The sequence below is a fragment of the Hemicordylus capensis genome, chromosome 4, assembly GCF_027244095.1.
Source record: "Hemicordylus capensis ecotype Gifberg chromosome 4, rHemCap1.1.pri, whole genome shotgun sequence".
Classification (NCBI taxonomy): Eukaryota; Metazoa; Chordata; class Lepidosauria; order Squamata; family Cordylidae; genus Hemicordylus; species Hemicordylus capensis.
The window spans coordinates 241755199-241767284 of NC_069660.1; the positions used below are offsets into that span (position 1 = coordinate 241755199).

Consider the following 12086-nt stretch of genomic DNA (forward strand, 5'->3'; position numbering starts at 1 on the left):
ATTGGGTGTTTAGTAATCTGCTTAGAACTGGCCTGAAATTGCTACAGTGTGTTTGGGTTCATCTGGAGATAGGGGGCGCCTTTGAATGTGGTACAGCTATCCCAGTGGTGGTGGGGAATAGAGGGAGTAGTGTTGTCAGGTCAGCAGGCCATTCCAGGGGAAGGGTGGTCAGAAACTTAATTGCTGTCCTCCCTTCTGGCTGTCCTGCCAGCTCTCTGACCTCGGGGAGCACTGCCAACAACCCACACAACCTTATCCTGCTTCTCTGCAATGCCAGGTCGATCCAAAATAAATCTGAACTCATCCGTGATTTGATTATGGATGAAGTGGCCGACCTGGTGTGTATTACTGAGACTTGGTTGGGAGAGGCCAGTGGCCCAGTTTGGGCCCAGCTTCTCCCTCCAGGATATTCTGTAGAGGAGCAGGTGAGGGAACGTGGGCGGGGAGGTGGAATGGTGTGGTCTATAAGGATAACATCTCCCTGACCAGGGTCCCTGTTAGGGTATCAGACTATATTCAATGTGTGTGTGCTTGAGTTTGGGGACCAGGGATAGATTGGGACTTCTGTTGTTGTACCGATCACCCCGCTGCCCAATAGAATCCCTTACTGAGCTCACGGAATTGGTCACGGAACTCACATTGGAGTCTCACAGAATTTTGGTGCTGGGGGACTTCATTTTGGGACCAATTTGTCCGGGGCAGCTCAGGAGTTCATAGCGGCCATGACAACTATGGGCCTATCCTGAGTGGTCTCTGGATCAATGCATATTGCAGGTCACACACATGGGTGGGGACTCCTGTGATTTCCCCATTGTCATGGACAGACCACCATCTGGTTAAGTGGACTTACGACCACTTCCCACCTCCGCAGGGGCAAGGGGCCTATTAGAATGGTCCACCCGAAGAGGTTATTGGATCCAGTAGGATTCAAAGAAGTCTTGGAGGGATTTAATGTTGGCTTTGCCGATGAGCCTGTTGATGCCCTGGTTGAGAATTGGAACAACTTTATCACCAGGGCAGTAGACATGATTGCTCCTAAGAGTCTCCTCCGACCTGCTTCAAAACTGGCCCCTTGGTATATGGAAGATCTACGGGGGCCGAGGCGGCAAGGTAGGCGACTGAACTGCAAGTGGAGAAAGACTTGATGCGAATCCAACAGATTACGACACAGAGCACATTTAAAGATCTATGCTCAGGTGATACGTGCGGCAAAGAAGCAGTTCTTTTCTGCCCGTATTGCCTCTGCGAGTTCACGTCCAGTGGAGTTGTCAGGGTTGTGAGAAGACTATTATCTCCCCCCTCCCCTCATCCCTTGAACCAGTATTTGGAGTCATCAGTTACCCGCTGAGATGTGTTTAAAGAATTTTTCGCAGATAAAATCTCTTGTATTCAGGCCGACTTAGATGGAGACTCCACAATTAATTTGATGTCTGGACTGGAGGTGTCCGACAACTCCACTTATGTGACTCGACTGGATTGGTTTCAGTTTGTGACTCCTGAGGATGTGGACAAGCTGCTTGGAGCGGTGAGGCCTACCATGTGCTCTCTTGACCCTTGCCCAACATGGCTTGTTCTATCTAGCAGGGAGGCTGTTGTAGGTGGCCTGGTGGAAATCATAAATACCTCTCTGAGGGAGGGCAGGATGCCTCCTTGTATAAGGAGGCAATTATTAGACCTCTTTTTAAGAAGCCTGCATTAGATCCCTCGGAGTTGAGCAATTATAGGTCTGTTCCCAACCTCCCATGGCTGGCCAAGGTAATTGAGGGTGTGGTGGCCTCTCAGATCCAGGCAGTCTTGGAGGAAACTGATTATCTAGACCCATTTCAAACTGGTTTTCGGGCGGGCTATGGGGTGGAGACTGCCTTGGTCGGCCTGATGGATGATCTCCAATTGGGAATTGACAGAGGAAGTGTGACTCTGTTGGTCTTTTTGGATCTCTCAGTGGCTTTCGATACTATTGACCATAGTATCTTTCTGGAACGTCTGAGGGTCTTGGGGGTGGGAGGCACTCTTTTACAGTGGTTCCGCTCCTACCTCTCGGACAGATTCCAGATGGTGTCAATTGGAGATTGTTGCTCTTTGAAATCTGAGCTTAAGTACGATGTCCCTCAAAGCTCTGTTCTTTCTCCAATGCTTTTTAATATCTACATGAAACTGCTGGGAGAGATCATCAGGGGATTTGGAGCTGGGTGTTACCAGTATGCTGATGACACCCAGATCTACATCTCTATGTCAACTTCTTCAGGAGCTGGCATATCCACCTTAAATACCTGCCTGGAAGCAGTAATGGGCTGGATGAGGGAGAATAAACTGAAGCGGAATCCAGATAAGACGGAGGTACTTATTGTGTGGGGTCAGAACTCTAGAGATGATTTTGATCTACCTGTTCTGGATGGGGTCACACTTCCCCAAAAGGAAGAGGTTCGTAGTCAGGGAGTACTTCTGGATTCACACCTCTCCCTGGTTTCTCAGGTTGAGGCAGTGGCCAGGGGTGCTTTTTATCAGCTCTGGCTGATACGCCAGCTGCGGCCGTTTCTTGAGATCAATGACCTCAAAACAGTGGTACAATTGTTTGGTAACCTCCAGACTGGACTTCTGTAATGCGCTCTATGTGGGGCTGCCTTTGTACATAGCCCTGAAACTTCAGTTGGTTCAGAACGTGGCAGCCAGGTTGGTCTCTGGGTCATCTTGGAGAGACCACGTTACACCTTTGCTGATGGAGTTACACTGGCTGCCTATAGGTTTCTGGGCAAAATACAAAGTGCTAGTTATAACTTATAAAGTCCTAAACGGCTTAGGCCCTGGGTATCTTCACTATGAGCCCCACTGTCCATTGTGGTCGTCTCTGGAGGTCCGTCTCCAGTTGCCGCCAGTTCGTCTGGTGGCCACACAGAGACAGGCCTTCTCGGTTGCTGCCCCGGGACTATGGAATGCACTCCTTATTGAGATACTATCCTCCCCATCTCTGACAATTTTTTAAAAATGTTTTAAAACCCATCTTTTTACTCAGGCTTTTTCAGCTTCTTGATAATGTATAGGTTTTAATTCTGTGATTGATTTTTAAATTGTTAGTTTTTAATTGTTAGTTTTTAATTGTGTCTATGTGTTTTTATATGTGTTTTAATTGTTTTATCATTGTGAACCGCCCAGAGACACGTGTGTGGGGTGGTATAAAAGTGTAATAAATACATACATACATACATACTTCTATCTATATATTTCTCTTAGGCATATCCATTGCTAATCCCATGCATGGCAGCTCTTGCGAGAGTTTCCAAGCAGCTGCTGGATAGTGATGGGGATGGGCAGGACGGAAGAAAATTATGGCAGTGGCAGCCAGGCCAGGGGTCTGGCAGAGAAAAAAGGCAGTGGGGGTGGACGGAAGAAGGTGGTGGAAGACGAGTGGGAACAAAACGACGGTGGCGAGTGGGAAGGGAAACAGTGCAGGCGGTGGCAGGGGAGTGGTGGTAAACTAGAGGCGCAGATGCTCTGTGCCTGGCTCAGCTAGTAAGTAATTTTTCTGCACTGCTGTAGTTCTGATTATCAACATGCCAGTTTGAATGATACATCTGAATGGCCCTCCTGAATCACATGGGGAAGAGTACAAGTGTGCATGCTTCTTTGCCACATGGTGAGTGTGAAGAACCATTTGGATATTCTCTTCCCCCTCCCCCCAAGTACAAGGTGTGGGATGGCACACCAGATGGAAAAGACATGTGTCCATGCTCCTCTCCACCTGAGACCAACCAGATGCATTGTCTATACTAGCCTAATAAATATTTACAGGTGATCCCCGTTATCCATAGAGGTTCCGTTCTATGGAGGAACAGCGGATATCAGAATTGTGGATAGCAGGGCATTGCAGCAATAGGAATGGGATGTGGATTAGGTTCCTGGAGGCTGGGGAAATGCCAAAAAATGGGGAAAAATAAAGTACCCTATGGGTCTCCTGCAGGTTTCCAGGCTTGCAGTATAATTACAAGTCTACAACAGAAAGATGAGTTTCCATGTTGGTTAATATCTAGTCTTATCTTTAGTAACTGCAGGTGTGACAATAGCAATAAACAAAATGCTTATGTGTTTTTCCTGGACGTTGAAAAAGGTACTGTTAATAACCCAGGATGGCATTTAAATGTGCTATTTGTTTATGAAAAGAGTTATGGAGGATTAAGCTATGGTCTTACTGAGAGTAAATTGATTTTATGCGTCAGCAATTAAAGTAGGGCAATTTTCATTTAGACTGATGTGGGCTTCAAAACAGACTCAGATCAAGTATTTTTCTAATTTCAATGGTTTTGTCACTGGTTTTGTGTGTGTGTGGTGCTAAACTTTCAACTTACAGTGCTCAAATCATGTCCAACATAGGGTATTACTTGGATATGTAATATGTGCATGTGTATGTACAAAGTATTTGCTGTCTTATGCCATATGCCTCTAATATTATTAAATAATGTGTATAATATTTTAAATAAAGATGGCTATAGTTGATATGCATGTGATTTGTAAGACAAGTGACATTTTGTGGAAATGGTAGTATGTGACAATCCAATACTAAACATATGGGGTTGTATCCAAAGAACTTTATTTGTTCTTGGAAGAAGCTCCTTTTGTGCAAGGGGGAATGGACAACATTCAGCAATCCTTGCACCCCCCCCCCCACACCAGGAGAGATTTTTTTTAAAGGAGAGTTCAAGGGACTGCAGAGGGAAGGGGGAAATTGTGCAAAGGGAGAGGGATAATTTTTGCCCAAGAGAGCTTCTTCCATAAACGGAAGAGGCCCTTAAGATACAACCCATGAGATTAAATTACATGGTTTGTATTGGTGTTTTCCAATACAGCTGTATATTCAATACAAGTTTATATACTATCTAAAGGTCCCATACTACTACTACTACTACTACTACTACTACTATTATTATTATTATTATTATTATTATTCAGGAGGACGTCATTGCTCTTGGTTTCAGTATCCGTGGTTTTGCATATCCACGGATGTTAATTGACACCCAACCTCTGAATACAAGGGGAAAGGGTTAAATTTGTGTATCCATGAATCATCATCATCATCAATTTTATTACAGCCGTTGGCCAGCATAATATCCATGAATCAAGAGTGGGCAGAAATGACCTCATAGGTCATTTTGAACTTCCATTTTGTGGCTCATTTTAAAACAAAAAAAAACAAAAAATCCCTGCAACCTTTCACCAAAACATGGCAGAATTTAGTCTCTTGGGAGGCATTGCTGGTCTGCTGGGGATTTGTGAAGCAGGTTAGGGCACTTTACCTGGCTTTTTCCTTTGTTTTTTAACCAAAAGTAAAACCTGGTCTAGTTATGCTGGAAGAGTTAGTGGTCCCTGAGGATGTGGACAAAGTGTTTAGTTGAGTTAGGCTGAGGGTTAGGCTTAGGGTTAAGCATGTGAATGCTTGACCCTTGCCCTTCATTGCTTATTAAATCTAGTAGGGAGGAAATTTTTAGCTGGGTCCAGCAGGTTCTAAATGTCTCATTGAGAGAGGGAATGGTCTCAGCTCCACTTAAAGAAGCTATTATTTGACTATTCCTAAAGAAACCCAGTCTGGACCCAGAGGATGTAAACAATAAACCTGCGTGGTCAATATTCCCTTCCTGGGCAAGGTGCTTGAGCATGTATTGGCTGACCAGCTCCAGACACTCTTGGAGGAAATGGACTATTGAGATCCATTTCAATCAGGCTTGGCTTTGGGACAGAAACTGCTTTGGTCGCCCTGTGGATTGACCTATGCAGAGAGAGAGACCTGTGTGTGTGTGTACTCAACTCTTTTAATTCTCTTGGATCTCTTGGTATCTTTTTGGATAGGCTTGCCGAGTTGGGTGTGGGAGGCACTGCTTGGCAGTGGTTCCGCTCCTACCTTGAGGCTCGTTCCCAGAAGGAGGTGCTGGGGGATTACTGCTCAAACCCTTGGCAGTTGTAATTTGGGGTTCTGCAAGATTCCATTCTTTCCCCTATGCTGTTTATCATCTACATGAAACTGCTGGGAGAGATCACCCAGAGATTTGGCCTGAGGTGTTATGGGTATGTGGATGACACTCAGTTGTATCTCCTTTTCATCAGATGTAGGTGAGGCAGTGACTGTCCTGAATTGGTGCCTGGATGCAGTAACAGATTGGACAAGGGTGATCAAGTTGAGACTCAATCCAGACAAGACAGAAGTACTGCTGGTCAGTGGTTCCTCTGCCTGGGTGGATGATATTCAGCCTGTTCTAGATGGGGTTGTACTTCCCCTGAAGGACCAGGTTTGGAGTGCCTTTTACCAGCTTCGGCTGATACGCCAACTGTGACTTTACCTGGACAGAGATAGCTTGGCCATAGTTATTCATGCTCTGTTAACCTCTCGCTTAGATTATTGCAATATGCTCTAAATGGGCTAGCCTTTGAAAACAGTCTGGAAACTGCAGCTGGTACAAAATAGGGCTGCAAGATTACTGACTTAGACTGGACATTTGAGCATATTAGGTCAGTGCTTCGTCAGTTGCACTGGCTCCCAGTCAGTTTCCAGCCCCAATTCAAAGTGCTAGTGTTAACCTTTTAAAGCCCTAAATGGCCTAGGACTGGTTATTTGAGAGAGCGCCTTGCCCCATATGTCCCAACCTGGACCTTAAGATCTTCGGAGGCCCTCCTCCAAGTGTCCCTACTAAATGAGGTGAGGCGGATGGCTACCAGGGAGAGGGCCTTTTTGGTGTTTAGGGAATTTATGGAATAGCTTCACCAGTGAGGTTCCGCCTGGGTTCATCACTTTGTTCTTTTAGATGCCAAGTGAAGACCTTTTTGTTCATTCAGGCTTCTTAAAATTTTGATCTGATTTTAACTGATTTTTTTTTAAACACCTTAATTTGATTTGTATTCTCCCCTGCCCCTTTCTTAGTATGTTGGGATTTGATGTGTGTTGTGTGTTTATCTTTGAAAGTTGTGTTGTAAGTCTCCCAGAGAACAATTTATGGGGCGGCTAACAAAGTTTAATATTATTATCCCCCTGCTTTCCCCTTTGGGATTCCAACCCCCAGATTTCCATTGCCCCAATGCCTTGTATTCATGGTTTTGGTATCCTAGGTACTTGCTGAGAACAGAACCCATGCAAATACTGAGTTTCTCCTGTATTTTCATTTTTAAAAAATCTGACAATAGCATTTTGTGTAGCAAGAGGTTCTATGAAAATGGTTACTGACCCCAAAGGACTCAGAATCTATATAAACAGCCACTGGAGAGTTGCTGTGCTGAATAGGAGCAGTTGCCCTCCTCATGCTAAATGTAAGAGCTATTACTTTAATGGATGCCTTTTTGCCCAATTAGCAGGAACTAAAAACATTGCTAGGCAGAAAATATGATCTAGTATAGGCAGGCATTAGCAATTGTTCAGAATGTGATATAAAATATGAAAATGATTTGTTTAAAAATGGATATCATATTGGAGTATGTTTTAGTCTCATGTAAATGTTTTACTATACTGTCTGTGTTTTTTAAAATTCTCAAGTTCAGTATATTTTCATGGTCTGTTGAGAGCTCACATTATTTAATATAAAGTACAGTCATAGATAGTAGTGTACCACAACCTGGATCAAAGGTAGCAGAAAGCACCAATAACTTAAAACACACAGTACTTGTAATACTGCATTGCTTCTTTTTTTCCCCAGGCACTTAATTTCCAATGTTACTTTCAACCATCAGTTTCATTCATTTTATTGAAAAAGTTGTAGAAAGACATTTTGTACTGGTATTTACTAGCATCTTGAATGGTAGCTCCTGTTTAGTATGCTTTGATCCTGATGAATGATGTCTTAACGTTTGTGGGGAGCAACTGTCCTCAGACTTTTGTGTGGTATCTTATCTGTAAACCAGTTCCTCATTTCATGGCTGGTCTTCGCTGAATATATGTTAGCTAATCCAGATTCAACACATTTTCTGAGCTCTGGTGGTCCTGTTCATGGAAAGTTGTTTCAGTGGTGTTGTATATTTTGAGTTACTCAGCATCTTAACCAGAATGTGGAAATAGAAGCACATTTTTAGACATCAGCATTTCATGCTGTTGCTGAAGTTTGCAATTCTTTTACTAAGAATATGCACTTTGGTAACCAAAGATCACAGATACTAGCCCCTGAGCTACAGCGCTCTATTACAATCATGGCTGCTGGTTCCCAGAACTTGCTGCATTAGGGGAATGTACCCACGTGACCAAAACATAGAGATAGGGAACTCTTTCCCTCCTACTTTGGTACAGAACAGGGTACAGAAACTGGGCTATCCCCATTTAAGCAAGCTGGGTTGGAGGGGTTTTTGTTGGGTTCTCATGAGCCTACAAACCTGGGCTTCATTGCTCTTATCTTCATTTTGATAATTGTGTGAATAGCCCCAGTGTGGAACACAGTACAGGATATAGACCACAATTCAGAGATATGAAAAAACAGCTCAGCTTATCCAACAGGTCTGTGTTTATTTTTTGTAAACAAGCTGGTTCATAATAAATAACTGCTGAAACCCTGAGTATTTTTGAAAACAGATTGTGATATGGTGTAGGCATCTGCTGTTCAAAGAATAAAATGACTGTTATGTGGCCATTTTCTACTAGTATCGGATATTTTGTTTGTTCCACTGCATAATGTCTGTTGCTCTTTAGGCAGGCATATTTTTAGTGGTTTAAAGGCACTTGAACCTAATCACAGTAATGCAGTTTAACTGAGAGAGTAGTTAAATTAGAGCAGAATGCACTATATGAAAAAGGCTATCATTTTAACATCAGCTCTAAGTATTCAACTCAAAATAAAACACTAAATAATTCAGTTATCTTTATCTCTGATTTTTAATTAGCCTGTCAATTCACTTGCTCCTAGAGCACATAGAAATGCATAATAAGTGATCAAGTGTTTTGAGATGTTCTAGGTTTTTTTAAATACTGTGAAATTCTATATTCATAGCACTCTCTTCTCCCTTCAGATATGTGTGCACTACTCCCATATTATTGAATGGTATCTGCTCTGGGGCATCTAAATCAAATTGGAAGTCATGTTCTCAAGTTCCATTTTAATGGAAGTCTAATGATTTCTGCTAAGTCCCACTAAGATAATAGTTATTTAACAAATAACAGTGTCTGAAGCAAATTTTTAAAATAAGTTTGATCCCCCCGCTTCCCCCATTAATACTTGTGACAGGATATTTTGACTTTAAGGGCCTGTGGATATTTTGATCATATAAACATAATATCAAATACAGTTCTTGTATATCAGAATTCTTGTGGCCAAATGTAGCTTATCGAGGTCCAGGAAATAAAACTTAGGTAGAGACATTGAGTAAAAAATGGTGGGTTGCAGGGCGGAACTCACAGTTACAATTTTCAGGTATAGAATGACCTTAAAACAGTGGTACACCAGCTGGTAACCTCCAGGTTGGACTACTGCAATGCACTTTATGTAGGGCTGCTTTTGTATGTAATTTGGAAATTTCAGTTAGTTCAAAATGCAGCAGCCAGATTGGTCTCTGGCGTATCCCAGAAAGACCACATTATGCCTGTTCTTAAACAGTTGCATTTGCTGCTGATATATTTGTGGGCAAAATACAAAGTGCTGGTTATTACCTTTTTAAAATCCCTGAATGGCTTAGGTCTGGGTTATCTGAGAGAGCACCTTTTTCTACAAGATCTCCACCACTCACTGAGATAATCAAGAGGGGTCCATCTTCAGGTGTCACCATTTCATCTGGTGGCGACCTGGAATTGTCTTCTCAGTTGTTGCTCCTGGGTTATGGAACATGCTCCCTGTGAGTATAAGAGGATTATCTTCCTTGGAGGCCTTCAGGAGAGCCTTAAAGACCCATCTTTTCAGCCTGGCTTTTAATGATATCTAGTTTTAATTTTAATCTGGTTTAAATTTTATTTTAATTGTTTGATTATGTGTGCTTGATTTTAATGTAAACTGGCTCCTCTGCTTCTTGCCACAGCTTCCTGCTGCAGAGTTGTGCCCCCTTGGCACTCCTCACGCAGTGCAAGCATTTACTTGGTCTCCACATGTGTGGCGGCTACTTGCATGGTTGCTGACCACGCAAATGGCCACTGTGCATGTGTGGAGGTCATGTGCATGCCGCCACCACAAAAGGGGTGCTGGGTGTGTGTGCGATGCCTCAGCAGGAAGCTGCAGCAGAGGAGCAGGTACAGACCTGCTCTCTGCTCTTAAACGTGTCCGGACTGCTCCTTTGAATTTTGCACAAATCTTGATTTGTGCACAATTCTAATGAATATGTGTTGTTTTTCTTCATGGCATTCATAAGAATGTGGAACAGAGCACAGTGTGGGGGTGTGGTGGGGTGGGGGGAGGTGGGCAGGGGCAGGGAAGAGATCTTAGAAAAAAGGCATCAAGAATTTTCATTGTATTGTCCTCCATGACTGGCTTGCTTTCCCCGTGGAGCTACAGATTGACAGTTTTCTTTATCTTCTCCTTAATAGTTGTGGCGCTGCTTTATTGTGTGTGTGCTCTCTCTTTCTCTGAATGTTCTAAAAGTAAATGAAGAGTTCAGTGCTTAAGTCAAAGTGATAATATAATTAGGTTATAGATGATTCTTTGAACAGCAGGTTTCAGAAAAACATTGACTTGATTAACATGATCATCAAACAATGATTTATTGATTGGGAAAGTGAGCTGAGCCTATGCACACCCTCCTATCCTATCCTCCTTTTGTTTACCACAGGACATCCTGACTTATTAAACTAGGACACTGCAGCACATGCCAAGCGTAAGTTTATATATTGTATACTTTGGTCTATATCTCATTATTAAACCAGTTGTGTGTGTGCGTGTATATGTTTCTAACTGTATATGGGCTTTTTATCCTTGTTCTTATTACTTTTATTTCCATCACAGTGGGGATATCTATTTTCAGCTGCCTGCTTAGGCCAATCTAGACATTTCCCTTATTTTAAACAAAAAAAGTTTAATTTTTTAAAGAAAGTGACTATTTTAAAGTGACTTTGATAAAATCCTCCTTTAAAAAAGTGTCTTAATGATAAACCCTTCTAAATTTTGATCCTGCTGATCAAAGGTTCATGTTTGGATCAGTAACTGGTTGAAGGATAGGAAACAGAAGGAAGGAATAAATGGACAGTTTTCACAGTGGAGGGAAGTAGGAAGAGGTGTCCCCCAGGGATCGGTACTGGGACCAGTGCCCTTTAAGATGTTCATAAATGATCTAGAATTTGGGGTAAGTAGCAAAGTGGACGAATTTGCAGAGGACACTAAACGATGTAGGGTAGTGAAATCCACAAAAGATTGTGAGGAACTCCAAAAAGATTTCTCCAAACTGGGGAGTAGTCGACCAAATGGCATGTGGTTGAATGTAAGCAAGTGTAAAGTTGTGCATATTGGGGCAAAAAAACCCAACTTCAAATATACACTAATGGGATCTGAGCTGATGGGATCTGAGCTGACTGACCAGGAGAGACACCTTGGGGTTGTGGTGGACAGCTCATTGAAAGTGTCGACTCAGTGTGTGGCAGCTGTGAAAAGGCTAATTCCATGCTAGGGATCATTAGGAAGGGGATTGAAAATAAAAATGCTAATATTATTATGTCCTTATATATATGTGGCCACATCTGGAGTACTGCGTACAGTTTTGGTCACTGTATTTTAAAAAGTATATTGTAGAAATGGAAAAGGTGCAGAAGAGGGCAACCGAGATGATTGTGGCCTGGAGCACCTTCCTTATGAAGCAAGGCTACAGCATCTGGGGGTCTTTACTTTGGAAAGGGGGCAACTAAGGGGAGACATGATAGACGTGTATAAAATTATGCATGGTGTGGAGAGAGTGGACAGATAAATTTTTTCTCCCTCTCTCACAACACTAGAACCAGGGGCCATCCCATGAAACTGAAGGCCAAGAATTTTAGGACTGACAAGAGGAAGTACTTTTTCACCCAGCGCATAATTAATCTATGGATTTCTATGCCGTGGGATATGGTGATGGCCACCAGCTTGGATGTCTTTAGAAGGGGCTTGGACAAATTAATGGAGGACAGGTCTATCAATGGCTACTAGTCTGGTAGCTGTGGGCCACCTCCAGCCTCAGAATGC

General features: G+C 42.9%; 1 protein-coding gene across 9 annotated transcripts in view; it reads left to right on the plus strand.

Moving 5' to 3' along the window:
• DLGAP1 (DLG associated protein 1) overlaps positions 1-12086 on the plus strand; it is a 575006-nt gene that overhangs the window by 18161 nt on the left and 544759 nt on the right. The window contains exon 2 of one of the 9 annotated variants that reach the window (XM_053244136.1): positions 10708-10752. The exons of the other annotated variants lie outside the window; for them this stretch is intronic. The gene's annotated coding sequence lies outside the window, so the exon portion shown is untranslated. The remainder of the gene's footprint in view (positions 1-10707; positions 10753-12086) is intronic. 9 annotated transcript variants of the gene reach the window in all.